At 43.9% G+C, this 27,886-nt stretch overlaps 1 protein-coding gene across 12 annotated transcripts in view; it reads left to right on the top strand.

Moving 5' to 3' along the window:
* Positions 1–27,886, top strand: part of SOX5 (SRY-box transcription factor 5) — a 1,141,232-nt gene that overhangs the window by 597,387 nt on the left and 515,959 nt on the right. For 2 of the 12 annotated variants that reach the window (XM_061638410.1, XM_061638412.1), the window contains exon 2: positions 3,829–3,963. The exons of the other annotated variants lie outside the window; for them this stretch is intronic. The gene's annotated coding sequence lies outside the window, so the exon portion shown is untranslated. The remainder of the gene's footprint in view (positions 1–3,828; positions 3,964–27,886) is intronic. 12 annotated transcript variants of the gene reach the window in all.

The raw sequence follows: 27,886 nt of genomic DNA, 5'->3' as shown, positions 1-27,886 counted from the left end.
GAGAACAGACAAAATTCATGGCTGATATATAAGTCTATGAACAGGGCTCTTTTTTTTTGCCATGACTGCTAAAAGGGATCTCTGAAGTTCAGATTCTAGGTAAAAATGACAGGGAACAGCTATGGTCTTCATGCTCTATAGGTATTTCAGAAGATGGGACTAGCCATTGTTGGCAACAGAGAGATGCTTGACTACAGTGACGTTTGGCCTGATCTAGCAGGACTCTTATGTTCTTATTATAAAGCATTTTGCACATTTTTAGTGCAAGACTTTTTTTGTTTTTTAAAAAAGCAAGATAATCTTACTAAGATGTAAACTGATAGCAGTTTCAAGCTGTTGATTTTAATGGGACTAGTTTCAAGCAGTCTGACATAACTAGGCTTTAGTAGGATTTTCTAGGCTGTAGGATCATCCTCTCTGCCTAGGTATGGACAACTCTGTCAATTTTCATTTATCTCAGTTTCTTCCCTCCCCCCCCCACGACTTCATGTCACCCAATTTCTGCACCAGTTTGTATTTTTTTTTAAAAAAAGTCCTCATGAAAACTCATCAGAACTGCAGTGCGCGTTTCTCCTAATAAACACATTTCTGCAAGCAATATTCACCAATATTAATTATGTTATTTCACTAATGCATATATTTTTATGCACACTTTCTGTTAATATACACAAAATTCTGAGCAGAGCACATTTTGAAGGGCAGTTGTGTGTCAATTAACATTTTGCATCCGGAAATGTGAATTAGGTAGCTTCACATTCAAATGTGAATTGAACCAAAGTTCTCCCATCCTTACCTCTGCCTAATATAAATATAGAACGTTTGTGTCTTTGGAAAAGAGTTAAGTTTCATGGGATAGGGAATAGAGGAAGCTGCCGTACTGAATCAGGCCATTAGTCCATCCATCTCAGTATTGTCTACACTTGAGTGGCAGTGGTTCTCCAGGTTTTCAAGCCCTACTGGAGCTGCTAGAAATTGAACCATGGGCCTTGTGCATGCAAAGCTTATGCTCTGTCACTAAGCTGTGGTCCTTCCCCAAAGGGATAGTCAAATCCAATCTGCACACTAGTCTGGAAGGTGTGGATGAGGATATAGGAATTCCAAAAGAACAAATTCCTCAAGCATCCCTAGGTCAGAGCTAGGCCAGCATAGTCTACTCTGATTGACAGCAGCTCTCTTCAGCCTCAGGCAGAGATTTTTCCCATTGCCTGCTGTGCAGTTCTTTAAACTGGGGATGCCAGGAATCACGCCTGGGGCCTTCTGCATAGAAAGTACATGCACAAGCACTGAGCTATAGCCCCTAAGCTTGACATGAAGGGTTGGGTAGGCTGGATTTACATTCAAGGTCAAGGAAAAGTTTTGTGGTGATCCTGAGGTCTGTCTGAGTATTGTATCTCAGGATCAAGATCTCCCCATCTGCAAGCCCACCTCAGTTTGGCTATATTTCACTTCTGCCTTTTCTGTATAGGTTAGCTCATTCGACTGAGACAACTGGAATAGTGAAATAAATTCTTCCTTTGCTAAGGATTTCTGAATAGGGATCTATTAAGCGTGTGTTTCCATCCCAGTGGTTGGGGGGGGAGTAAAAACAGCATACCTAATTAAACATACACACATTTTAATTTTAAAATTACCTCCCTTCAATCTCCTCAAGCAAGAAAATATTATGATACTTTGGGAAGGTGTTCAGGCTCAGGTTTGCTGTGATAGTGGACAATTTTGGAATAGGAGGAACTCACCACCAGTTCATAGGCTGGCAGCATTGAGGAAAGGCTATTGTTCAGTGGTAGAGCACATATTTTGCATGCCAAAGGTTGCAGGTTCAATCCCGGCATCTACAGGTAGATTTTCAGGGAGAGCCAGGAAGCACTCCTGCCTGAAACCTTGGAAAGCCACTGACAGTCAGTGTAAATAATACTGAGTGAGATGACACTAGGTGGTCTGACTGCATAAGACATCTTCCTGTGTTTCTTTTGCCAGGACCAGCACCTGTATCTAGGTTTTGGTTGCCATATCTCAGTTCTCTCAATCTGGTCAGCCTAGTTTGCATGTTATGCAAATTATTTGCTAATTATGCATATTGTACTATGAGTTGGTATAGGGTTAAGCAACCCACACACACACACACATACTGACTTTCTCACTCAAAATTACTCCTGTCAACATTGCTTTATAGGAAGGAAACAGATGGTTGAGTTTTCTTAGATTATGTTACATGTAATGTGTATTTGAACTTTCGAAGGCTAAATAAAAATTAAGACAATTTTGTAGACGTTAAAGGCTGCAGCCCTATGCACACTTTCCTGAGAGTAAGCTTCACTGAACACAGTGGGCCTTATGTCCGAGTAAACATCTATAAAAGATTTTCACTAATTTATGCATTTTTATGGAGACTTTACCCTAGTATATGCATTTTTGGACACATTACTTGGCTCAAGAACTGCATTGCAAAATTCCAAGAAGTGTGACTTTCAAAGGATGGGTGTGTTTTGGTTTGCATATCGTTTTGGGGAGTGTGAATTCGGTAGGTTCACCTTTAAATGTGCACTGAATCAATTTTCTCCCCCCTCTCTCTTGTTTGTGTATTAAAGTAACCCTGAACTCACTTGCAAAGGAAAGACTGCAGTATCCTTCATGATCTGTCTTTCCTTTTCTTGTATACAGGCATTCCTTGCTATATTCCTCTCTGTTTTGTGCTTTCTTTCTTTTTTTCCTCTTAACACATTTAGGTGGCATTTTATATCCAACACTGAAAATCACTGTAGCAATGGAGCATGCAATCCTTGAACATGTACCCAGGAGAAAGGCCCTTTGATGGGATTTGTGTCTCAATAGTTATGTACAGGATTGTGCTGCACAGTTTTACCATTTCTACTCAGAAGTAAATCCCAGTAATTTCAATGGGGCTTACTCTGAGGTAATTGGATATAGTATTGCAGCATAAACTACTAAACTTTATGCAAACTTTCCCTTCGGCTTTTATGAACATATACCATTATACTTCCTTGTGCACTGTACTCTAAGGTTGGGGGTTAGGAATACCATGCAGGTGGGAGGGGTAGTGACATCTGGGATTAGGAGGTATCATGAGGGGAACTGGATCAGGGGATCAGGAAGCAGGGGCATCACTAGGGCGGTGCGGCAGGTGCGGGCCGCACCGGGTGACACCAACCCTAGTGACGCCACTGTCAGAAAGAGGGAGGTGTGAAGTGAAGGGCTGGCATATCTCAAGGATCTGAAAGAGTGGATCAGCCTTCCCCAAACAGGTGTCCTTCAAATGTTGTTGGACTATAACTCCCCTCATCTCTGTCCATTGGCCATGTTGGCTGGGACTGATGGGAGCTGGAGTCCAAGAACATCAGGAGGGCACAAGGTTGGGGGAGGCAGTAGGGATGTTGGAGAATGCCAAGGAAAACAGAAACAGGAATTGCCAGTATTGGCTTCTTTGTCCCATGTCCAGAACGAACATCAATCCAGTGAATATAATCAGTATTTGCTGTTGTTGCTTTCAGTCTGCAAATGATATGTAATTGATTACTGTCCCCCCCCCCCTCCTTTGCATTGTGCTTCCTTTGCATTGAAATGAATGGGGTGGAATACCGAAATGGCAACATAATTTACAAAATTAAATTAATTACGCAAATTATGTAAATTATGTAATTCCACCACAGCGAAGTGCGAGAAAAATACTGTAGCAACCACACACACACACACACACACACACACACACTAGGAGAAAGGGTGGGATATAAATTTAATAAATAGTAAATAAATAATACACACATAATTGACGTCCCACTCAAAATGACTCCTTTCAACATTACTTTATAGGAAGGAACAGGACGCAGACAGGGCTGCATGCTGCTAATACCGTGTGAGGCAGAAAATGATGCACTCAGCATAGACTCCAGAAAGGAATCCTGATCCTCTTCTAACTCCAACTGAAGACCCTTGCCAAAATATAAGGTTCTGTTTTCCTAGGGCCTTTCCTGTGAAACCGATGCAGTGGCATGATCTACTTTAGGATATCAGGCAGAGACAAAGCAACGGTCACCCATTAAAAAGCATTGGGTCAGGGCAGGGGGTGATGTCTGTGTAAAACAAAAGTCAGAAATGGATGTTCAGACAATATGTAGTTCCTATGGTTTAACCTGCTGCATCCCTTAATCTCTCTGACTGAATGAAAGCAGATTATTACTCTAGAAAAGGCTAGAGTGGAAAGGCTGCTTGGTTTAAGGGTTGGGTTGGGTTGGCCATGTGATACTTTGCTGGAGCCAGAATGCTCTATGTAGGTGGCTGCATGCAGGTCACTGGAACAGGAGTCTTCTGCAAGCAACAGAGCATTGGATTTGGGCTGGAAGGGAGTCTGGCCTTAGCTGTGATCTGAGGGTGTGTACTGCAAGTAAGGATTGGGTTTGCTATCTAATTACATTTCATTTTTCAATTTGTCAAATGCGCTGCCAGTTACAATTTGCCATAAGTTGTGTTCCACTAGTGATTGTGATTCTGGGTTTTCCCTTTCCCCCCCCCCCATTATTTCTTCCAAAAAAATATGTATCTTTTCTGTTAGTCCTTATGCTGCTCTATAATTTATACAATGTATGCAGCAGCAGCTGATGTGCAAAAATAATTATGTAATTCTTGGCGTGGGTTTTTTTACACACACAAAGAATAGGAGCCTATTCGACGATGAGACGAACTTGCGGATTATCCCAGATTTTGATACCAAATCCAATTTTGGGAATATTCTACACCACCTCTAATTGCAAGTGGCCATTTTGGCGGAAAAAAACCAACCAGCCATTGTCAGAAAGTGACTAGAGGGTGTTAAAGTAAAGTCTACTGCATAATATTTAAACACTGTTTAATAGCATGGAGGTTCAACTTATTTATTTATTTATTTATTATTTGATTTATATCCCGCCCTTCCTCCCAGCAGGAGCCCAGGGCGGCAAACAGAAGCGCTAAAAACACTTTAAAACATCATAAAAACAGACCTTAAAATACATTCAAACAATGTTAAAAACATTTTTTTAAAGCTTTAAAAACATCTTTTAAAAAGGGTTAAAAACATTATTAAAAAAAACATATTAAAAAGCAATTCCAACACAGACGCCGACTGGGACAGGTTTCAACTTAAAAGGCTTGTTGAAAGAGGAAAGTCTTCAAAAGGCGTCGAAAAGATAGCAGAGATGGCGCCTGCCTAATATTCAAGGGGAAGGAATTCCACATGGTATGTGCCGCCACAGTAAAGGTCTATTTCCTATGTTGTGCAGAACAGACCTCCTGATAAGATGGTATCGACAGGAGGCCCTCACCTGCAGAGCGCAGTCATTGACTGGGTATATAAGGGTAAGACGGTCTTTCAGGTATCCTGGCACCAAGCTGTATAGGGCTTTGTACACCAAAACTAGAACCTTGAACTTGGCCCGGTATCAAATGGGCAGCCAGTGCAATTCTTTCTGCAGCGGGGTGACATGTTGGCGATACCCTGCCCCAGTGAGCAGTCTCGCCGCCGTATTTTGCACCAGCTGCAGCTTCTGAACCAACCTCAAGGGGAGCCCCACATAGAGCACATTACAGTAATCCAACCTGGAAGTTACCAGTGCATGGACAACAGTGGTCAGGCTATCCCGGTCCAGAAATGGCCACAGCTGTCTTACCAGCCAAAGCTGGTAAAAGGCACTCCTAGCCATGGAGGTCACCTGGGCCTCTAGTGACAAAGATGGATCCAGGAGCACCCGCAGACTAGGGACCTGCTATTTCAGAGGGCGTACAACCCCATCCAAAGCAGGCAACTGACCAATTATCCATACTCGGGAACCACCAACCCACAATGTCTCCGTCCTGCTAGGACTCAGTTTATTGGCCCTCATCCAGCCCACCACCGAGTCCAGGCAGTGGTCCAGGGCTTGCACAGCCTCTTCTGATTCAGATGTTATGGAAAAATAGAGCTGGGTATCATCAACATACTGTTGACACCTCGCCCCAAAGCTCCTGATGACTGCTCCCAAGGGCTTCATATAGATATTAAACAGCACGGGGGACAAGATGGTACTCTGTGGCACCCCAGAGCACAACTGCCAGGGGGCCAAAAGACAGTCGCCCAATGCTATTCTCTGAGAGCGACCCTGGAGATAGGATCGGAACCACTGTAAAACTAGCCACTGAGGTCACCTGGGCCTCAAGCAACAAAGATGGATCCAGGAGCACCCCAGACTACAGACCTGCTCTTTCACAGGGCGTACAACCCCATCCAAAGCAGGCAACTGACCAATTATTCAAACCCAGGAACCACCAACCCATAGCATCTCCATCTTGCTAGGATTCAGACTCAGTTTATTGGTCCTCATCCAGCCCACCACTGAGTCCAGGCACAGTCCAGGGCTTGCACAGCCTCTCCAGATTCAGATGTTACAGAGAAATAGAACTGGGTGTTGTCAGTGTACTGCTGACACCTCACCCCAAATCTCCTGAAGACGCTCCCAGGGGCTTCATATAGATGTTAAACAGCATGGGGGACAAGATGGTACCCTGCGGCACCCCACAGCACAACTGCCAGGGGGCCAAAAGACAGTCGCCCAATGCTATTCTCTGAGAGCGACCCTGGAGATAGGATCGGAACCACTGTAAAACAGTGCCTCCAATACCCATCTCACCAAGTCAGCTCAGAAGGATACCATGGTCAATGGTATCAAAAGCTGCTGAGAGATCAAATAAGGGTAACAGGGTTGCAATCCCCCTCTTCTTCTCCTGATAAAGGTCATCCATCAGGGTGACCAAGGCCGATTCAGTCCCATAACCAGGCCTGAACCCAGTCTGGGATGGGTGAAGATAATCTGTTTCATCCAAGAGTACTTGCAATGGCTGCACCACAACACTCTCAATCATGTTCACTAAAAGGGGGGTATTTGCAACCGGTCAGTAGTTGTCACAAACCAATGGGTCCGGGGTGGGCTTTTTCTGGAGTGGTCAGATCACCGCCTCTTTCAAGGTGGCTGGAACCACTCCCTCTCGCAATGATGCATTGACCACACCCTGGATCCACTTGGTCAGACCCCCTCGGCAAGCTTTAATAACCCAAGAAGGGCAAGGGTCGCCAGGACACATTGCTGGCCGCACCATCGCAAGCACCTTGTCCACGTCATCAGGCCGCATCAACTGAAACCGTTCCCAAGACGTTGCAGCAGATGTTGCACTGGACACCTCATTGGGGACTACAGTAGATGTGGATGGGGCATCAAGACTGCTAAGGAGGCGAGCAACTTTACCCTCAATGTGCCTTGCAAACAATTCACAGTGTGCCTCCGAAGGGTCTAAAACTCCATTTCCTGGAGTTGATGTCAACAGACCCCTGAGCTCCACCAGACGGCTACTTGAGGATGTGATGGAGGCAGAGAAGTGGGCCTTCTTCACCGCCCTCACTGCCTCACAGTAGGCACGGTTATGATGTTTTATTTGTGCCCGATCAGCCTCACAGCACCTCTTTTGCCACTTGCATTCTAGCTGTCTTCCAGCCTGTTTCATTGCCCTTAGCTCACTGGTGTACCAAGGTGCAGACCGGGCTCCACAGTGCCGGAGAGGGTGCTCGGGGGCAACCGTGTCAAGAGCCCAACACACTTCACAGCGTGACAAGGGCTTCAACAGGGTCACCTGCTCTAACTTATACAACATGGTGGTTTCAAGGCTGCTGCGTTGTTTTTGGGGAAATGCAGGTGAGGGCTGCAAAATTAATTGGAGAAGGGGCACTGGGGGATGGGTGATTAACACTTTCCCTTTCATCTGGTTTTACAGTTGTTTTCCACCCACCTGCACATCCACAAGTCCCCTTATTACTTCTACCTATGGTGGGAAAGCAATAAACAGGTCCTCCCCCACCCAGCACTGCTGCTACAATCAAATTTGAAACCTAGGGAGCTGTCTTATATCAAGTCAGACCATTGATCCATCTAGCTCAGTACTGTCTGCACAGGCTGGCTGCCCTCTCCGGGATTTCAGGCAGGGGATGTTCCCAGCCCTGCCTGGAGATGCCGGGGACTGAACCTGAGACCTGCTTTCTTAGCAGATGCTCTGCCACTGATCTTCAGGCTCCCCACCCCCCAACTGCACTTCTGTAAACAAACTAAGTAGGAAACGACTCGCACTACAAGTGCGGGGACACCTTTATCTTTTTAAACACCAGATAGCAATAATGGACTACCCTGCAGGGGGTGTCATATAGTACTCTTTCTCAATCCTGCCCCCAGTAGCAATGCTGGGCTACTTTAGAGAGCTGATGTAATCTCTGCAGCCACAATATTTTAATGTTATATTTTAAAACTGTTGTAACCCGCCCTGGGACCTTTGGATGAAGGGCAGGTAATAAATGATGATGGTGGTGACGATGATGATATTCCCCCTACAATGCGGGTAGAATAATGGTGGACTTTATTTGCACTGGCAGGTATTTCATCTTTAAAAAAAGTTTACCCATTAAAGCATAATACTAATCCCCCCTTTGCATGAAATAAGACCTGAGTAAGTGCATGAGCTGTCTCTATTGGCTGCTGCTCTTTTTAATCTGGATAATACAGGTAAATCTCTGGAAGAGTTAATGTGTGGGATGTCCAGCAGGGGTTGGATTAAATGGCGGCCAGTTTCAAATCACCTCCAGATCTTTGCTTCAAAAAGAGGGGCAGAGGAATGAATGAGATCAGGATATATACACACATTTCTCCTCATGTTTGCACAACATGAAAAACTGATTCATTGGGCCAGTTTGGTTTGCCACAGCATTGCCCATTGCGTATTTCATGTACCACAACGCAGAAGGATTCTGCTTTCAAAGTTCTTGGTAGAAAGGGCCATAAAGGTGCTTTGTGTGTATGTATATCATTTTGTTGTTAGTAAATTTTCTCTTTATGATTTCTGGTTGCTTTGTGATTTTAAAGGGAAAGATAGAATAGAAATAGAATAGGTGTTTGTTTCTAGAGAAGATTTTAATATGAGCTTTGTGCATACCATGGACTGCGAAAAAGAGAAATAATTGGGTGTTAGAACAAATTAAACCAGAACTATCACTAGAAGCTAAAATGATGAAACTGAGGTTATCATACTTTGGACACACAATAAGAAGACATGATTCAGTAGAAAAGACAATAATGCTGGGGAAAACAGAAGAGAGTAGAAAAAGAGGAAGGCCCGACAAGGGATGGATTGATTCCATAAAGGAAGCCACAGACCTGAACTTACACAATCTGAACAGGGTGGTTCATGACAGATGCTATTGGAGGTCGCTGATTCATAGGATCGCCGTATCGTAATTGACTTGAAAGCACATAACAACAACAACAAACTCTTAGAGTCCACAGCCAGAAGATTCCAACTTTAGCTCCTTTTCTGACCACTGGTTAACTCAACAAGAGCTTTGTGATCCTCAGATCTTGTGCCAGAGTCTAGCTGTTTCTGTGCATGGGAGTAAATTGGTCGTTTTTACTTAGCTCTTACTTTCAGTTAGACATCATAAGGCCCTGTGCCTTGTAGGGTTTTGTCCGTTTGATCATTTGAATTTATAAACTGTCTGTGAATTGTTTTACTTTAGAAAAGCAGTAAAACAGAAGGATAGACGAGAGAGACAGAAATGCAAATGTATTAAACGTGATCACTATTTATTTAATTTGTTTCCAACTCAGTTAATAGGCTGTTTGACCATATGGGATGCTTCACACGTATTTAAGTTTTAAAATATTACACGCACACCCAATCATAGCATTGCGAACATAGAAGACGTAAGATATTCATCTGTGTGTGTATATGTGTGTATTTGCATGTTGTATATATGGATCTCTCTTACACACACATAGTCAGAATCCTTCCAGAATCCGTTTCTATATCTCTGTTTTTCACATAATGGGAAAAGTTTATATATAGCTACAGAGATGACTCCAATTTGGCCCAAGGTGTTTCTATGCTTTCTTTTTCTGCTTTTACATTATGTAATTGCAAGCATCTTACATAATTTTGTTCAGCATTAAAATATGTGCGGGCGTGAGGTGGCATTTACAGCAAAGAGGACACAGTTCAGTCCTTATGCATCTTATTATGGCTCTCTCTTGCATAATTTGGACTTGCTTTTATTGTGCCAATGATTATAATTATTGGGAAGCTTTAGAGTTTGGGCTCTGAATTTTAAGGGCTTTTTATTTATTTATTTAGCCCAAATGTGTGATGTTAACTACAAGTGTGCATTCTGCTGTAAATGCAGAGTTAATTAAATGTTTCTGAATGTTAAAATACTTCTTCTTTAAAGAAGCTGCAGAGTTGAAAACTAATTTATCAACAAACGCTTTATCAGCCAGAAAACTCAGAACATTTTGGAGCCTTACGTTATTTTTTCTGAGGCCTAAAAAGGTGGGGGGGAGACCACATTTATATACAGGGAAACTGAGGAATAAACTGTTCAAAGTTTGCCGCTGAGGATGAAAAACACATCTCTGGGCATCCAGTTCTATGTCTTTTATCTTATAGACTGCCCTTTGCCATATTCCCCATTTTAAGTTTCTAGGAACTGCAAATTACAGTTTTCTTGCAGTAGTCCAATTACAATCTCTAAAGGTCTCGCTCTGGCAGGATGAAATATAATACTTAAATTACTTAAATATGTAAAGTAGGGGGCTTTGGAATATCATTAATAATGATAGGTTCACAGATATTTACAGCTTCTCATATTCCTCCCCCTGCCTCCCTAGTTGCTGCCTTGATGGAGGTGAAAGTATAAACTCCACTGCTGCCAATGATCTGAGCGAGTGGCAAGCAACATTTGGACCTCAGGCAGATGAGCAGCTAATCTTAAGGCAGGGATGGGGAAACCTGTGGTCCTCCAGACGTTGTTGGACTATAGTTTCCAATGTTGGCTGCGACTGAAGAGAACTGGAGCCCAGCAGTGTCTGGACTCCATCTCTGGTTGAAGTAGCATGTTCAAAGGGCGTCTCTGCTAATGGATGATGTGAAAATCTGATTTCCCATTAAAGAAGTGAAACAAAACAAAATCCACATATTCAGAGTTTAGGTGGTGGTGGGGTGGTGCTTTATGAAATCTATAAGCCCCTGCCCCCCCCCAATTTTAACTAACTCATGGCTAGGGATGGAAAGATCCATCTGTTACGGTTCTCTGTTTCTCACTTTTCCAATGTTCAATTAAGTTCTCTACATTTCTGCAACAATCTGTAATTTTTTAAAAAAAAAATCCTCATGAAAATTCACCATTTTAGTGCAAATTTCTCCAAATAAACACAATTTGTAGGCAGTTTTGACAAAGGTACATATTTTTGCAAGCCATTTCTCACCACATTGTGCCTTTTTGCATGTTATTTTCACTCATATATTCATTTTTATGCACACTTTCCCCTAATACATGCATTTTTGTAAATGTTGTTTAGTTGGTGAACTGCATCCCAAAATTCTAATAAATATGAATTTCGAAGGATGGCTGTTTTTCGGTTCTCATAGTTTCGGAAAGTGTGAATTTGATAAATTCTGCTTGATATTTGAACTGAATTGCAGTTCTCACCCATCCCTACTAAGGCCCTCATGGAGTCTTCTAATAAACACAGTGGCTAAGTGAGGTAGCAGAAAAGATGAAAAGCCGCTAGACTCTCTCTGTTCCCACCTTTAATCTGGGCTCCTACTGGGAGGAAGGCTAGGATGTGTGTGTGTGCATCTATCTATCTATCAATCAATCAATCTGACCTCTAAAGAAAGAGACATTTTTGGGTTGCAATCCTGTGCACTTACTTGTGAGTAAGGCCCATTGGATACACCACCTGGTTTTCCCCCCTAAGCAAGTCAGTGGGTTGCAAGTCAACAGTAGGTTTATGGAATTAAAACATTTGTTATACCTTCCCTTTCTACAAATATTGTGCTGTCCCAAGGTGGCTTGGAAAGTTTTTTTCAAAAATGTTTGAACCAGCCTCGTCCAAACTGGTGCCCTTCAGATGTTTTGGACTACAATTCCCATCAGCCCCAGTGAAAGAAGTTGGGCACCAGGTTGGTCAAGGCTGGTTTAAAACAAAAAGAATTATAAGAAAAACAGGCGGGGAGACAGATCTCAGGGGTGAAGTCTGGTGAAAGTTTGATGTGCAAGACCTCCCAATGAATTGCAACTGCCCAACTTGAATTTGTCAGTAGGTGATTGAATCCGACCCAAAAATAATGACAATCTTGAAGCACCCTCTGTTTCTTTATTTACATCCAACTTTCTCCTAGTTCCATATGTAACAGGGCCCTTTGGATATTGTTGGATACAACTCCCATAATCCCTGACCATTGGCCGTGCTGGCTAGGGCTGATAGAATCCAACTACGTCTGGAAGGTTACAGGTTCCTCATCCCCCCCGGTAGCTAATAGGAAGCCAGTGCAATTATTTCAGTAGTGTGGTGACATGTTGGTGATACCCTATCCCAGTGAGCATTTTCGCCGCCGCATTTTGCACCAGCTGCATCTTCTGGACCAACCTTAAGGGTAGTCCCACATAGAGTGTATTACAGTAATCGAGCCTGGACCAGTGCATGGTCATGCTATCCTGGTCCAGAAACGACCGCAGCTGTCTTACCAGATGAAATTTGTAAAAGGAACTTCTAGCCACTGAGGTCACCTGGGCCTCAAGCAACAAAGATGGATCCAGGAGCACCCCAGACTACAGACCTGCTCTTTCACAGGGCGTACAACCCCATCCAAAGCAGGCAACTGACCAATTATTCAAACCCAGGAACCACCAACCCATAGCATCTCCATCTTGCTAGGATTCAGACTCAGTTTATTGGTCCTCATCCAGCCCACCACTGAGTCCAGGCACAGTCCAGGGCTTGCACAGCCTCTCCAGATTCAGATGTTACAGAGAAATAGAACTGGGTGTTGTCAGTGTACTGCTGACACCTCACCCCAAATCTCCTGATGACGCTCCCAGGGGCTTCATATAGATGTTAAACAGCATGGGGGACAAGATGGTACCCTGCGGCACCCTACAGCACAACTGCCAGGGGGCCAAAAGACAATCACTCAATGCTATTCTCTGAAAACAACCCTGGAAATAGGATTGGAACCACTGTAAAACAATACTTCCAATACCCATCTCACCAAGTCGGCCCAGAAGGATACCATGGTGAATGGTATCAAAAGCCGCTGAGAGATTAAGAACAACAGGGTGACTCTCCCTCTGTCCTTCTCCCAATAAAGGTCATCCATCAGGATGACAAATGCCAATTCAGTCCCATAACCAGGCCTGAACCCAGACTGGAATGGGTCAAGATAATGTGTTTCATCCAAGAGTACTTGCAAATGCTGCACCACAACCCTCTCAATCACCTTCCCTAAGAAGGCGGTATTTGTGACCAGTATTTGTGGTCAGTAATTGTCGCAAACCAATGGGTCCAGGGTGGGGTTTTTCAGGAGCGGTCGGATCACTGCCTTTTTCAGGGCAGCTGGAACCACTCCCTCCGGAAACGACACGTTGAAAACATCCTGGATCCACTTGGTCAAACTCCCTCAGCAAACTTTAATAACCCAAGAAGGGCAAGGGTTGAGAGGACACATTGTTGGCCGCACCATCGCAAGCACCTTGTCCACGTCATCAGGCCGCATCAACTGAAACCGTTCCCAAGACGTTGCAGCAGATGTGGCACTGGACACCTCACTGGGGACTACAATATATGTCAATGGGGCATCAATATTGCTATGGGGGCAAGCAACTTTACCCTCAAAGAGGCAAACCCCTTCGGTGGTAACCCTGCTGGCGGCAGACCCACTGCCCAAGGGCAGCCAGGCTTTTATGCTTCCTGACCCAGCCAGGAGCTGATGTAAGAGGCTGCAAGATTGACTGCAGCCTCTCTCTGGAGCAGCCTTTCCCAACCAGTGTGCCTCCAGATGTTGTTGGTCCACAACTCCCATCAGCCTCAGCCAGCATTGCCAATGGTCAGGAAAGATGGGAGTTGTGGTCCAACAACATCTGGAGGCACACTGGTTGGGAAAGGCTGCCCTGGAGTCTGGGTCAGGCAGGGGGTCCCAGTCCTTGCAGCACTTACCAGGGACTTCAGCTGTCTCAAGAGACAGCAACCCAGAGGAGCGAGCAAGCAAACAACCAGATGCCCAGATCCTCACTCCCAGGGCAGGTCATCTCCAGTACCCCAGTATTGCAGCTATTCATGACCACTGGTATCTTTCCTAAAGAAAGAGGCCCTTTTTAGGATGCGGTCCTGTGCAGTTACATGTGAGCCAGGCCCAGTGGATACACAGTCAGGCTTTTCCCCAAGCAGGTCAGTGGGTTGTAAGTCAACAATAATAAGTCATCAATAGGTTTATTGATTTAAAACATACATTATACCCTCTGCCCTGCGTCACTGTTTTTGCTACCAAGCACTTGCCCTCAGTGATGAAGTGAGGAGGAGCGTGCATGCATTTCTTAGCCTTTTGTTTCAGTTGGTTTGCTTTTGTTTCTTATGCCTTCTTGCCACCAATGTTTGTTGCCCCTTTGTACTCCTATGCACGTTTCCCCTTCTGGAAACGAACTCTTTTGTCACCTATGCTGCATTAAAAATAATTAATATGGCAAGGAACAGGGAGCCAGGTAGTGGCTTAGAGGAGCTGTCAGCTACCTGGTGCCCTCCAGATGTGGTTGGACTCCAACTCCCATCAGCCCTGACCATTGGGCATGCTGGCTGAGGCTGATGGGACTTAAGAGTCCGACAACATTCTGGAGGGGCGCCCACTTGAGGAAGCCTGGGTTAGAGTGTCAGACTAGGATTCTCCATTCACCCATGAAATTCTGCTTTGGGCTCTTAGAGTATCCCGTGTGCTCAATAGGAACGCAGAGAGTAATGGTTTGCTGGACACTTATTTTTTTTTTTTTATTAGATTTTATTAGATTAGATTTCTAAACCGCCCTATAGCTTTCTAGCTCTCAGGGCGGTGTACAAAAGGTAAAAACAGATTAAAATACAATAAACATGATAACAATACACTGTAAAATATAGAAACAAAATCAAGACAAAGACAAATTAAAATTAAATTAAATTAAATTAAAATGCCTGAGCAAAGAGGTAGGTCTTTACCTGGCGCCGAAAGGATAACAAGGAAGGCGCCAGGCATATCTCATCAGGGAGGGCGTTCCATAGCTCGGGGGCCACCACTGAGAAGGCCCTAGTTCTGGTTATTACTCTCCGGGCCTCCATATGCGTTGGAACCCGGAGAAGGGCCTTCGATGTCAAACGTAGTGAACGGGCAGGTATATAGCGGGAGAGGCGTTCCACCAGGTATTGCGGTCCAACACCATGTGTGGGGTGGGACGCTTTCACCTTGAAACCTCTTGTCATGGACTGCTGGTAGGGGGTGGCTAGACAGTGGAATGGGGATGCGGAGGGCTACCTTGGTCTCCAGTGGAACCACTCCAGGCCGAGAGCAAGGACTGAGCCTGTAGACCACATAATTTTACACTGAGAGATTTTGGAAGAAAGAAATGGAAACAGACCTTTGGCTCTCTTAGTCTAGGTCTGGGATGGGGACTTTGTGCCTTTCCAGATGTTGTCGGACTCCAACTCCCATCAGCCCCAGCTATCATGGCCAATGATCAGGGTGGGATGATGGGAGTTGTAGTCCCTTTGCACCTGGAGAGCCACAGGCGGGTCCCCATTCCTAGTCTACATGCCTTCTATGCAGAAATATATTAGGGCAGAGCTACATGTTGCATCAGTCTTGGGAGGCATTTTTGTTAAATAAAGTGCAGCCAGCTGCAGTGAGAGAGGGGCTTCTTGATACTTCCCCCTTGTATAGATTTTCTACTGAAAAGCACTCCCCAGCAGCTTTTAAGCAGCATAAGGGAATTGATACGGGTACCCATATCTTTTTCCTCCAGCTTATTGTAAAAACCATTAGTGTAGGGTAACTTGCACTAGGAAAATAGCAGAAGGGGAAGGGGTTACAGAACTCTCTCCCTCCAAATTTGACCTTCCTCTTTCTCAGGGGTAGCCAACATTGTGCCCCTCAGAAGTTGATGGACTACAACTCCCATAATCCTTGATCACTGACCATGATGGCAACAGCTGATAGGAACTGTAGTTCAGCAACATTTGGAAGACAGCATGTTGGCTATCCCTGCTCTGTGAATTGTATTACATTAAAAACAAAAGCACAAAACTGCCTGTAACCCAAGAAAGCCTAGTTTTCTATTGGTGATATGAATGAATCCAATTGTGAGAGGTGTTTCTTTTTTTAAAAAAATGCATAATGTAAAATTGGCATTAATAAAATATGCTCAAAGTCACAATCAATACATTTTTCATCTACATATTATGCATTTGTCGGGGTACCCCAACAATAGTTTTAGTGTATAGCTAAAACTGTATTGTGTGGAGGTGACACGCAGGTGTTTGAAAAGCATGCATTGTAGAAGTCTGCTAGTGGATGAGCTGGTGTTGGCTGTGGCTCCCTATGCAGTAGTGTAGTGGCAAAATTCAGAAGAGCAGGGTTCCTTCATGATAGTCACTGCCACGCCCTCTTATGAAATTATGGAATAATCTGGCCGGACTTGAATACTGCTTTTTGCTTCTCTGTCACTATCACTGTTCTACTGCCCTTTCTCACTGTCAGAGATGTTGCTTGAATTACTGAGTTCAGAGTCTACACGTTTATCTCCTCCTGCTGCCAAACTGCTTGATGATGTAGATGGGATGCTATCAACAGGATTCCCTGTCTCCTCTTCTGCAATAACAGAATTCTTACTCTCCAAAACTTGGCTTTTTGAAGTAGTAACTAATAGGAACCTTTCATTCTGATTGGCTCCAATCAGCAGGAAATGACAAGGAAGCAGGTTAGAAGACTCTTCTCAGTGGCTAACACACACCCCTTTCATGCTGATTGGCTCATAGGATGCTGGAGACATAGGGACCTTGGTGGGACCTGGCTCCCAAAAAGGTAAAGGGTCTAAGACCCCCTGAGACCCTGGACAACTACACCTCTATGACACGTGCTCTGTGGCAAACCTGGGTTGGTGGCTGTGTAACGTGTGAACCAGCTCTTTTATGAAGCACAGTTCACTGTTTGAGACTGTGGTTGTTGTTCTTTCCCCTACCTTAATTATACATCTGGGGAAGATTAGGGGAACATTTTCAGAAAGCTCTGAATACCTTCATCGTTTAGCTGCAAATGCGAAGTGATTGCCTCACTGCCTGTGTTTGAAGGCTAAAATTTAGGCGCCTTCTATGAATACAAGAAGCCTGTTTTGCAAGGCACACGCATCGTCTCACAATCTACACAAACTAGATTCCAGCCATTTTCTTGGTTGCTTGGCTTGAGCTGCTCATAGAGGCTTTATGTTTATGAAAGAGAGCACTGTCCAAGTTTATGAATGGTATCACTTTTGCTGGTATCTTTAGGGGAGGGGAACCCAGAGGTGTGCGTGCGGGTGTGATTTAATAAAACCTTGGATAGCCAGTGAGTTTTCTTCAACAGGATAATGAAAACAACTCCCTTGGCCAAAATTCTCTGCCTCCTTCGATGGCGGTCTCCTTCCCCCCACCCTGCCAAAACCAGTCATTTTTTTCCCCTGCTGTAAAGAAAAGTTTCTTAGTTCTCTGTCTCAAAAATGGCCAAGTGTATTAACCTACTCCAGGCAAGTGGCCCTTGCCACCCCAGATGGTTTATGGAAACAAAACACTGTTTGCTTAGGAATCGGTTGTATAGTCGTGTCTGTTGCCTAAGCGCTGTGGAGCGTGTTAAATCAGGGTAGAAGTTAATGGGCCAAAGACATGCTGCGATTTTAACACTCTTCCATTTGAGCTAAATATACAGCTTTAAATCAGGAGGGCTGTCTTCCTTTAATGACACAACAAGGAGAAACAAAAGTTTAGCCTGTTTATATGCCAGACACTAAAGCTGACATCGTTTTGACCCAGAGAACCGCTTCAAACTTTGTCTGACAATTGTGTTTGCCATGGCTGCGGAAGGATGGCTCCTTATGCGTCACAAAACAAGACTGCGAAAGTGGACACAGATTTGCATTAAATTAGCTAATTTTATATGGATAAGTTTAAATGTAGAAATTAATGTCGCTTAAATATTTAACGTTTAATAAAAGTATATATGCGCCATCTGCTGCAGTAAGTCTCAGGGTGATGTACATGAGCACAAGAACGCATTAAAAACAATAAAATCATCATACATTTGGTGATAACCCAGAGGGCTATATAGAAATACAGTATGTCTCATCACCATAGCGAGGAAGACTGTAGCCAGGTGACATGTGTGCCTATTTAGTTGGGTGTCCAGGTGCTCAGTGTTGATGGGCAAAATTGAAGGCCATTCCTGCTCTCCTTCTTAGGGTACTTTATCTTTAAACCAGATTGGACTGGGCAGTCCTTCAGATAGAGGACTGCTTCAAACAGAGGGCTGACACTTCTTCTGTTAAGCAAGCCACATGGCCTTGTTGGGCTACAGTGGTGTTGTGCTGTTTTTTTCTCTCCTCAGTCAATTCATTGTGAGAAGACTAGACCCATGTTCCTAAAGACTAAGAGGCATGTTGGTCTGCCCTTGAAGACTACTCGGAAACTTCAACTGATCCAAAATGCTGCAACCAAATTATTGGCTGGAGATATCATATAACCTCTATTTTAAAACAGCTGCATTGGTTTCCAGTTTATTTCCAGGCCCAATTCAAGGTGCTCAGGCCTGTATTTAAAGCCATAAATGACTTAGGTCCCAAATATCTGAACGACCGCCTTCTTCCCTACAGACCATCTTGGATGTTGAGATTGGCAGAGGGGGACCCTTGGTAGTTCTTGTCCCCTCAGAAGTTCAGGGGTGGTGGCCTGAGAGAGGGCAATCTCCATGGCAGCCCCTAAGCTGTGGAATTCCCTCCCGACAGATGTCTGTCTAGTACCTTCACTGTACAGTTTTACCCTGGCCTACCCTCATTAGTTGTGAATGTTATTTGTTTTAAACTGTGCTTAATAATTTATTTTATATTGTTGTGATCAACCTTGGGACCTAGTGGGGAACAGTGGGGAACAACAACAACAACAATAATAAAATGTGCCAGGAAGCCCTGATTGGTTGTAATGTCCACATACATGTCTGCTATAAAACCTTGGTCACCATCTGCATTTTAACAGGAGCTCTGTTATTGAGAGTGGAAGCTGAAAAGTCTGCTACACTGGTTCCAGCCAGTGAGTCACATCCATGGAACCTGAGTTATAAGCAAAAAGGGTCAACAGAGGTTTTGGTAGAGGCTTCCACTTCCTATGCACTTCAGCTGCTTCCTCACATGTGTCTTAGCTTGACTGATGTACAGAAGCAATCAGCTTATATGCGTATGGAAAGAACTCAGTCAAAGGCTCTGTTACTATTCACATTGGGCTGAGAGAGAAAAAAAGAGAAATTTTAGGAGCCCTTTGCCCATGCTTTGGCTTGGATGAAATCAGTTGGGATCCTTGTGATCAGTGGCTATGTTGGGTGCCAAATAGGAAGCTCGTGTGGGCCAGATTGGGCTGGTCAGCTGCCTGTTGCCAACTCATGGATGTGAAAGTTGGACAGTGAAAAAAATGGATAAGAGAAAAATCAACTCATTTGAAATGCAGTATTGGAGGAGAGCTTTGTGCATACCATGGATGGTGACAAAGACAAATAATTGGGAGTTAGAACAAATTAAACCAGAACTGTCACTAGAAGCTAAAACAAACTGAGGTTATCATACTTTGGACACATCATGAGAAGACATGATTCACTAGAAAAGACAATAATGCTGGGAAAAACAGAAGGGAGTAGAAAAAGAGGAAGGCCAAACAAGAGATGGATTGATTCCATAAAGCAGCCTTTCCCAACCAGTGTGCCTCCAGATGTTGTTGGACCACAATCCCCATCTTTCCTGACCATTGGCAATGCTGGCTGAGGCTGATTGGAGTTGTGGTCCAACAGCATCTGGAGGCACACTGGTTGGGAAAGGCTGCCATAAAGGAATCCACAGACCTGCACTTACAAAATCTGAACAGAGTGGTTTATAACAGATGCTATAACAGTTGCTGTTTCATAGGGTCACCATAAGTCGTAATCGACTTGAAGGCACATAACAACAACAAACACTGATGTAGCAATGGTTAACATGATGGCCACATAAAACATGAAGCAACTCTCAATCTGTTCCAACCAATCTATGGGGACTGGGAACCCCAGAATTGTTAACTTGTGTTTCTGGGCTGATTTGTGCAGTCATCCTTTTTTCTTGCTAATCTAATGAGGTCATTCTGAGCTGTTTTTCCCCCTATATAGTGAACTAGCTTTGTGATGGTTTCTGTGTTTTTGCTAAATTTTTCAACAGTCACCTCCCTCTGGGCACCTCAAACAAGGGCATGCTGACTTGCCACTTGTTCAGTTTCCATTTGGTTCACATAAAAAATTAGTCAGAAATTATTGTCAGTTGGTCTTTGATCAAAAACATTGTATCCTCATTGAAGTCCACTAGCTCATCAGTGGAACAGCATGCACTTTGCATGCATATTTTCCAAGACTCTATCCCTGGCATCAGGTGGAAACAAGCATAGACCTTTTGGGATTCTGGCTTTATGTCCTGTTCTCACCAGCCTCCTAAAGAGGCAAGAGACTTCCCAGCAGAAACATCAGCGAGGGCAGCACAGGGGCGGTATCTAGCATCAGTCCAAAGTCTACCACCACAACAAAAGGGCCTGGCTCAAAGCAGGGTCAGAGCAGTCCAGGACCAGAAACTTGTAACCACCACAGATTAGGGGCAAGACAAAAGACAGGCCCAGAGTAGGCCAAAGTCAGGTTTGGCATCAACAGCCACTTTACAGACAGGGCTGGTATATAGACATTGTTCCACCAGCCCTTCTAGTCTAGCACTGGAGTTTTTATGGTGGAGCTGCAGAGCCACACCCCAGACCTCAGCTGACTCCTATTAAGCCCCTAAAGCCAAACCTCTTCTCCTGAGGAGCCCAGTCCTGTAATCAGGCACACCTCCAGATGGGCCAGGTCTCTGTCTGGTGTTTGAGGCAACGCCTCTCCCTTGAGTTTAGGGGCTGTTCAACCTCAATGTCAGAGGCCAAACTTGCCCCGGGTGCTGACAGCCCATCCTGGGCCTCATCATAGGACCCTAACTCCTCACCCTCAGATGGAAGCTGAGCCTGGGCTGGGTCCAAGACCGGAGCCTCCTGATCTTCCTCCAATGGGGACTCCTCTGGCTGGGATCTGACACTTTACATTTTAAGATCACTTCTGTGACACTGTCTATGTATTCTAATTTATATTGTTACTTTAAATGTAGATCCAATAGCAGGTATTCCTGTGTTAAGCATAAAAACAGCTGTGTCTTGGGGGTGGGTGAGAGTACTGCTTTTAATGGAGCAGCAGCACTGATGGAGAGGATATTGAATCCTTCCCCCCCCCCCGTCATTTTCCTGATCTAAATTGTCCCGCCCCCCTGCTTTTTTTAAAAAAATCCTTTGCTATTGGCTCTGCTGGAGAATGGGAGAGTGATGATAGATATGATGTAGATACTTGTATTTCCCCCACTAGACCAATTAGAATTATAGCATTACCGTTGCCATTGCTCTTTCAAAATCGTAACACCCTCACCACCCCAGCAGCTACTTTCAAGTGTTGTTGTTTTCCAGTCAGGAGATCCGATCACAGATCCCCTACTGTTTGGGCCTGTAGTCTTGGAGACCTGACATTTTGGAGACAAGGTACATTAAGTAGAGATCATGAAAACTAGAGACTTGTTTTTCGCAAAGTGAAAGTTGAACTTGAAGCTGCGCTGGAAGAAAAATGCTGCTGTTCTTGGGGCACTACCCTGGTCTGTTTGGTTTTTATTTAGCTTATATCCTTCCTTTTTAGAAAGTTCAGAGGGCTTAAAATCGGGCTCCCAGTGGGCTCCTCTTCAGCGTTATATTTTCTGTGGGATTGTTTTCTAGGCAATTGCCAGACCCTGGTTGTATCTCTACCTAAAGTAAACCCCCTCCATATAAAGATGGTTGTTTCTACCAAAATTGGGTGAAATTAATTTCCAATTCAGTCTGAACGGCCAGAGGCAGCCATAGCTTATGTAGTGACTTGAATTATGACCATTCTGATGCCAGATAAACTGCTACTCTAATGGGGTGTGCGTGCAGGGGATGGGTTGAGCGCGAGAGCACTTATTTGTTAATCCAACACCTCACCATGCCTTCCCATAGCAACTGAGCTGATATTATTTAACCAGCTTATTGGCAGAACAATTCTTCATGCTCCGTACAATGAACGGAGTCTTCTTCACGAGCAGGAAATAACAGCTTATCTGGCTGCCGGTGAAATAAATGCATAGGGATCAGCTGCTGTGTCTAAGGACAGGAGATCTGAGGAGGTGGAACCTGCTTTTAAAAAAAAAGCCAAATTGAAATCAGTTTTGACCATAATGTTCTTGTAAACTTCCAGAGAGGAAGGTGTACTTGATCAGTGTCAACGTCTTGTCCATTCTTTTTTTTTTTTTTTTAAACTATTTCCATGTGCTCCATGCATTACAGGCAATGTTACTTCTACGCTTTCTTTGTTCGGTCCTCCAGGCCACTGTGGTTTGAGTGGGATTTCAAAGCATGCATATGACAGGTTAAACTTGAGAAGGCCGCTGGTGGCGTCAATGTGGGGACGGTGGGTGGGATGAAGGGGAGCATGGAAACATGGAGAGAGGGGATTTTGAGTCGAAACAACCTGGCAATTCTCCCTCCCTCCTTCTCTCTCTCATTATTATTAAAGGCTTAAGGTTCTAGCCAGATCCTTGGGCTATTTGATTTGGTTGACGCTGCTTAGTCTTAGTTGCTTCACATCATTGATGAAGTGGGAACAAACAGCCATCTCTCCCTCATGCCAGGCACACACCACAAAACATCTCAATGCATCAGTCTCCTGAAACAGGCGGCCACATTGTGTTGTCCAAACTCAGTTGAAAGCTGGCTTTTGAAGGTGACCATTTTAAAAGTGGGGAGTGGGGAGAAGGCACTCTGACATGGCAAGTACTTCTTCACACAGTGCACAATTAAATTATGCCACACAGTTTTGCTGATGTCCACTAGCTTACATAGAAATGGAGGAAACTGCCTTATACTGTGTCAGACCATTGATCCATGTAGCTCAGTATTCTCTACTCTGATTGGCAGCGGCTCTCTGGGGTATCGGGCAAGAGTCTCTTCCAGCTCTACTTGGAGATGCCAGGGATTAAACTTGGGACCTTCTACGTGCAAGGCAGATTCTGCACCACTGAGCTTTGAGAAGGGAGTTAGATCATTTCATGGAGGATAGTGAATCAATGGCAGCTAGCTATTATGACTATATGTAATCTTCACGTTCAGAGGAAATATATCTTTGAGTATAAGTTGTTGTGATGTATCAGTGGGAGAGGGCTATTGCCTTCATGTCATACTTATGAGCTTCTTGGAGGCATCTGAATGGCCCCTGGGAAATGAGGATGCTGGACTAGGTAGACCTCTGGGCTGAGCCCGCAGGGTTGTTCTTAAAGAATGGCTCCATGGTATGGTGATCAGATGAGGGGAACCTGTGGCCCTCCAAATGTTGTTGGACTCCAGCTCACATCACCACAGCCAGCATGGATAATGGTTAGGGATGATGGGAGCTGTAGACAGATTTGGCTGCTTCTACACTACTGAGCACAACTCTAGATTGTAGTGCTTGCATACAAAGCCGTGAATGACTTAGGACCTAGTAACCTGAAGGAGCACCTTTCCCAGCTTTAAGATCTGCCAGGGAGAGTCTTATTGGTATTCCATCTCCAAGCAAAGTTTGTGGTGCTTTGACTGAAGATAGGCCTTTTTGGTGGTGGCACCCCAGCTGTGGAATATTCTCCCCCTGAGGTATAGCAGGTGCCAATATTGCTTAGCTTCTGGTGCCAGCTAAAAAAACCCTTTTCCTCCAGGCCTCCATGATTGTGAGTGTAAAGTTTCATGCTGTTTTAATGTTGTGTTGTCTGATATTTATGGTGAGATCATTTGGTGATGAAGAGCCAGATAGAAATCATATCAATCTGGAAGGTCACAAAACTCCCCATCTTTGCTGTAACTGATAAAGCTTCTTGTTTACCTTCCACTATGCAGCATCTTGTAGCTCACTCAAAGGGGTAGCAGTAGGGATGTTTCCAAAAGATTTCCCCAACCACATTTTTCCTGGATTCTTGAGCTCCAAATGAGTTGATCTTATTTGCAGAGGAGCATTCTATGAGTTAATGGTCTACAATCCCCGCCCCCCCTTTTTTTTCTTTACTGGGCTTTGTACAGAGACATCCATGCATGCACAGTTTGCCACTGTTTTCAGTGTGTTTCCCCCTCTCTATACCTGAAGTTACCAACACACACACACATGAGCACATGCATACCCTGATAAAGTCAGCAAAACAAGGAATTCTGATGTGATGGTGTGACTGCATTGACTTTCATTATTGGACAACATTTTAAGCAGTGCCTGTGTGTGCTTCTGTGCATCAGTAACCTGCAAGAGGGGGGGGGAGAATATCTGAATGTGCCAATTCTGATGTTAATTTTAGAAATCTCCAAGTTAAAGCAGATGGAGCAGAGCACGAGGCAGAGCAAAGCCGTGGAACTATAATGAAATCGAACAGGGGACACCCACTCATTCTTCAGTTCAGAAGGTTTTCATCTGAGCCTGGCTTGGATTTGAACTCGGGGAGCTCCAAACCACACACGTGTGATTGTGTGTGTGTGTGCTTCTGTGTGATTGTATGTGTGTGTGTGTTCGCGCATGTGTGTGTGTGTGTGTTTAGTGCATGGTTATGTTACATTGTGTGTTCAGTGCATGTGACTCTGGGCTCATCTGCACAGGGTTTTACTGTGTGTCTGGTGCTATTTGGATCCCCTTTTAATTCACATGGGTCACATGATGTTACTGGCAAACAGAAGCTATCACAGTTTCCCCCCTGTAAATCCATACTAACCCAATCCTCTGATAATCCGAAAAGGGACGGAAAAAACGTTTTCACTCCATATCTCTAGGGCTTGCAGACACTTTGCTCCAATGCTTTTAGGTGGGTGTGTCAATAGTTCCCTTCTCCGCGCCCATTCCTTCCTCCTCCCTTCGCTCATTTTATTTCCTGCAACTTCCAGCTGCTCTCCCCCATTCTGCAATGCTTTTTTATGTTGCTGCAAATGGTGCCTTTATTTTGTTCCCCAACTTGTGCACAAAGGTATAACGCTGCTCAGACAAAGATTTATATTTCAGCTGTATTGTACCAGTGAAAATACAAATGATCACACTTATGGGTTGTTGTTTTTTTAAATGAAACTTGCTGGTAGAACAAACTGAGCATGCTCAGTTGCCAGGTAACGAGAGGGAGTGGAAATGTTAAATTAGAGGGTGTGGTCTTTAGGAAACTGTGTGATTGATGCTTCTCCTTAAGTGTGACTAGAAAACACCATGTTTACGGCTGGCATTGAGCCCTAACTGTGGACGGTGCAAACAAAAAACAGAGGTAAAAACAGCATCTTTAGCACAAAGTTATGCTCCCATGTGGATAAGCCCTCTGTGTGTATATAACCCTGTTCGTACTTGGAATATGGCCTCTGACAGCATAATGTGGCCCTTGACCCCAACAAAGTTCCCCATCCTTGCCATAGCAAATGATTTTTTTGTTAAAAAAATCCCTAAGACACATTTGTTTTTGCTTCTGATTGAGTTCTACATATTTCTTCTCCCATCCCCATTTTAAAGAAAAGTTTAATTGCACCTCTCAGTTTTTTATTTGTAACTGATGAGGGTTAGGAGATTAGAATATTGGGAGACTTTTATGTGTTTTTGGCTACGCTGTTGGAGGCTAACCTAGAATGATAGAAGTTTGTGTTAAACTTGTGAGCACTGGCAAGCCTGCAGTTGTTAAAAAGTGATATTTTTAAAAAGCAGAAGTTATCCAAACTAGACATATGGAGGACTGGAAGTGTGATCTTGTGAGACTCGGTTTTTCTTTTTTCTTGGAGAGCAGCTTTAGTTGCAAAATGCAGACCGTGTCTCTTGTGGTTTCAAATACCGCATGTGAGTGTTGGCCAACGGTCAACTGAAGATATATAACATACTTGAGAATCTGTGAATATCTTATCACAGGTAAACTGGATACCTGGCAATGCTTTTCCTAAATGCACGCAGGCTAATGGCTCATATAGAATGAAAAACAATCTTAACATGCACAAAATAGCAGTGGTTAAAGAGTGGCAAAAGAATGGATTTTCCTTGGTCTTTCAATACATGCATGTGTGCTCTAAATTTATGGAGGATAAGGCTATCAGTGGCTACTACCCATGATGGCTAGGTTCTATCTCCCATGTCAGAGGAATCATGCATCCCTGTGTGCCAGTTGCTGAGGGGAGCACATTTTCGCTCAGGTCCTGCTTTCAGGATTTGCATAGGTATCTGGTTGGCCACTGTGAGAACAGGATACTGGACAAGAAGGCCTTTGGTCTGATCCAGCAGGACTCTTCTTATAGCTAGAGTCAGAGAAGGTTGACTATCCATCCATCCATCCATCCATCCATCCATCCATCCATCCATCCATCCATCCATCCATCCATCCATCCATCCATCCATCCATCCATCCATCCATCCATCCATCCATCCATCCATCCATCCATCCATCCATCCATCCATCCATCCATCCATCCATCCATCCATCCATCCATCCATCCATCCATCCATCCATCCATCCATCCATCCATCCTTCCTGTCTGTGAAATGAGAGCTTAAAAAAAATGGAAAACTATTTTTATTGTATTATATTCTATCATGCTCTTACTTTCTCCAAGGAGCTCAGATTGCATCCTTGCAAACAGCTCTGTGAGATAGCTTAAGCTAAGAGAGAGATTTACCTAGTGGGGGATTTGAACCTGTGTCTCCCAGTTAGGGATGGAAAGATCTGTCAATTTCAGTTCACGCGGTTTCTCATTTTTTCAGTCAAAAATTCCATTCTACACATTTCTGCAGAAATTTGCTTGGTTTTTTTTTAAAATCATCATGAAAATTCTCCACCATTTTAGTGTGAATTCCTTGTAATAAACACATTTTATTAGGCAGTTTTAGTAATGTACACAATGTTTTGCAAAAAAATTCTCATCATAGAATGCATTTTATATGCTATTTTCACTCATATATTCATTTTTATGCATAGTTTCCTATAACATTTGCATTTTGGTAAATATTGTTTGGTTGGCAAATTACATTGCAAAATCCAAATAAGTGCTAATTGAGAAGGCTCGCTGTATTTCAGTTCTCATATTGTTTCAGAAAGTGCAAATTTGATAGATTTTGCTTGAAATGTGAACTGAATCAATTTCTTGCCCATCCCTACTCCCAGGTCTAACTCCAGGTATTGCACTATCCATGGATTGGGAACCTGAGGCCCTTCATATATTGGTGGACTATGACTCCCATCATTTCTAACCATTGGCCATGCTGGCTGAGGCTGATGGCAGTTTGAATCCAACAATTGTGGGTAGACTGCAGAGGATATTGTGGTTTATTTGAGGATGCACAGTTGATCACCAGGCATCCCTGGGCATTTCCAGATGACCTGTTTGTTGAGCATTCATCCTAATTTGTTTGCAGGGAGACTAGATGGCATTGGATATTTAATGACCATTCACTCTGATTTGTTTGTGGGGAAGCTAGATGACCTTGCATCAAAGCATGTTCCCAGATCACTTTCCTTATCACAAAAAGTTTGATCTTTTGGGGAAGCGGGTTTGTTCTGCAAGAGCTCTTAATCAATTTTAATGTTGCAACCTGAATTTGCTAATATGTGATTGAGTCCTACCCCAAAATCGTGACAGTCTGGAAGTGCCCATTGTTGCTAAGCTTGGATTGAGAACAG

Source organism: Rhineura floridana, chromosome 8 (genome assembly GCF_030035675.1).
Source record: "Rhineura floridana isolate rRhiFlo1 chromosome 8, rRhiFlo1.hap2, whole genome shotgun sequence".
In the NCBI taxonomy this organism is placed as follows: Eukaryota; Metazoa; Chordata; class Lepidosauria; order Squamata; family Rhineuridae; genus Rhineura; species Rhineura floridana.
The sequence above is the reverse complement of the archived record's forward strand: the minus strand, read 5'-3'. Positions and strand labels throughout refer to the sequence as shown.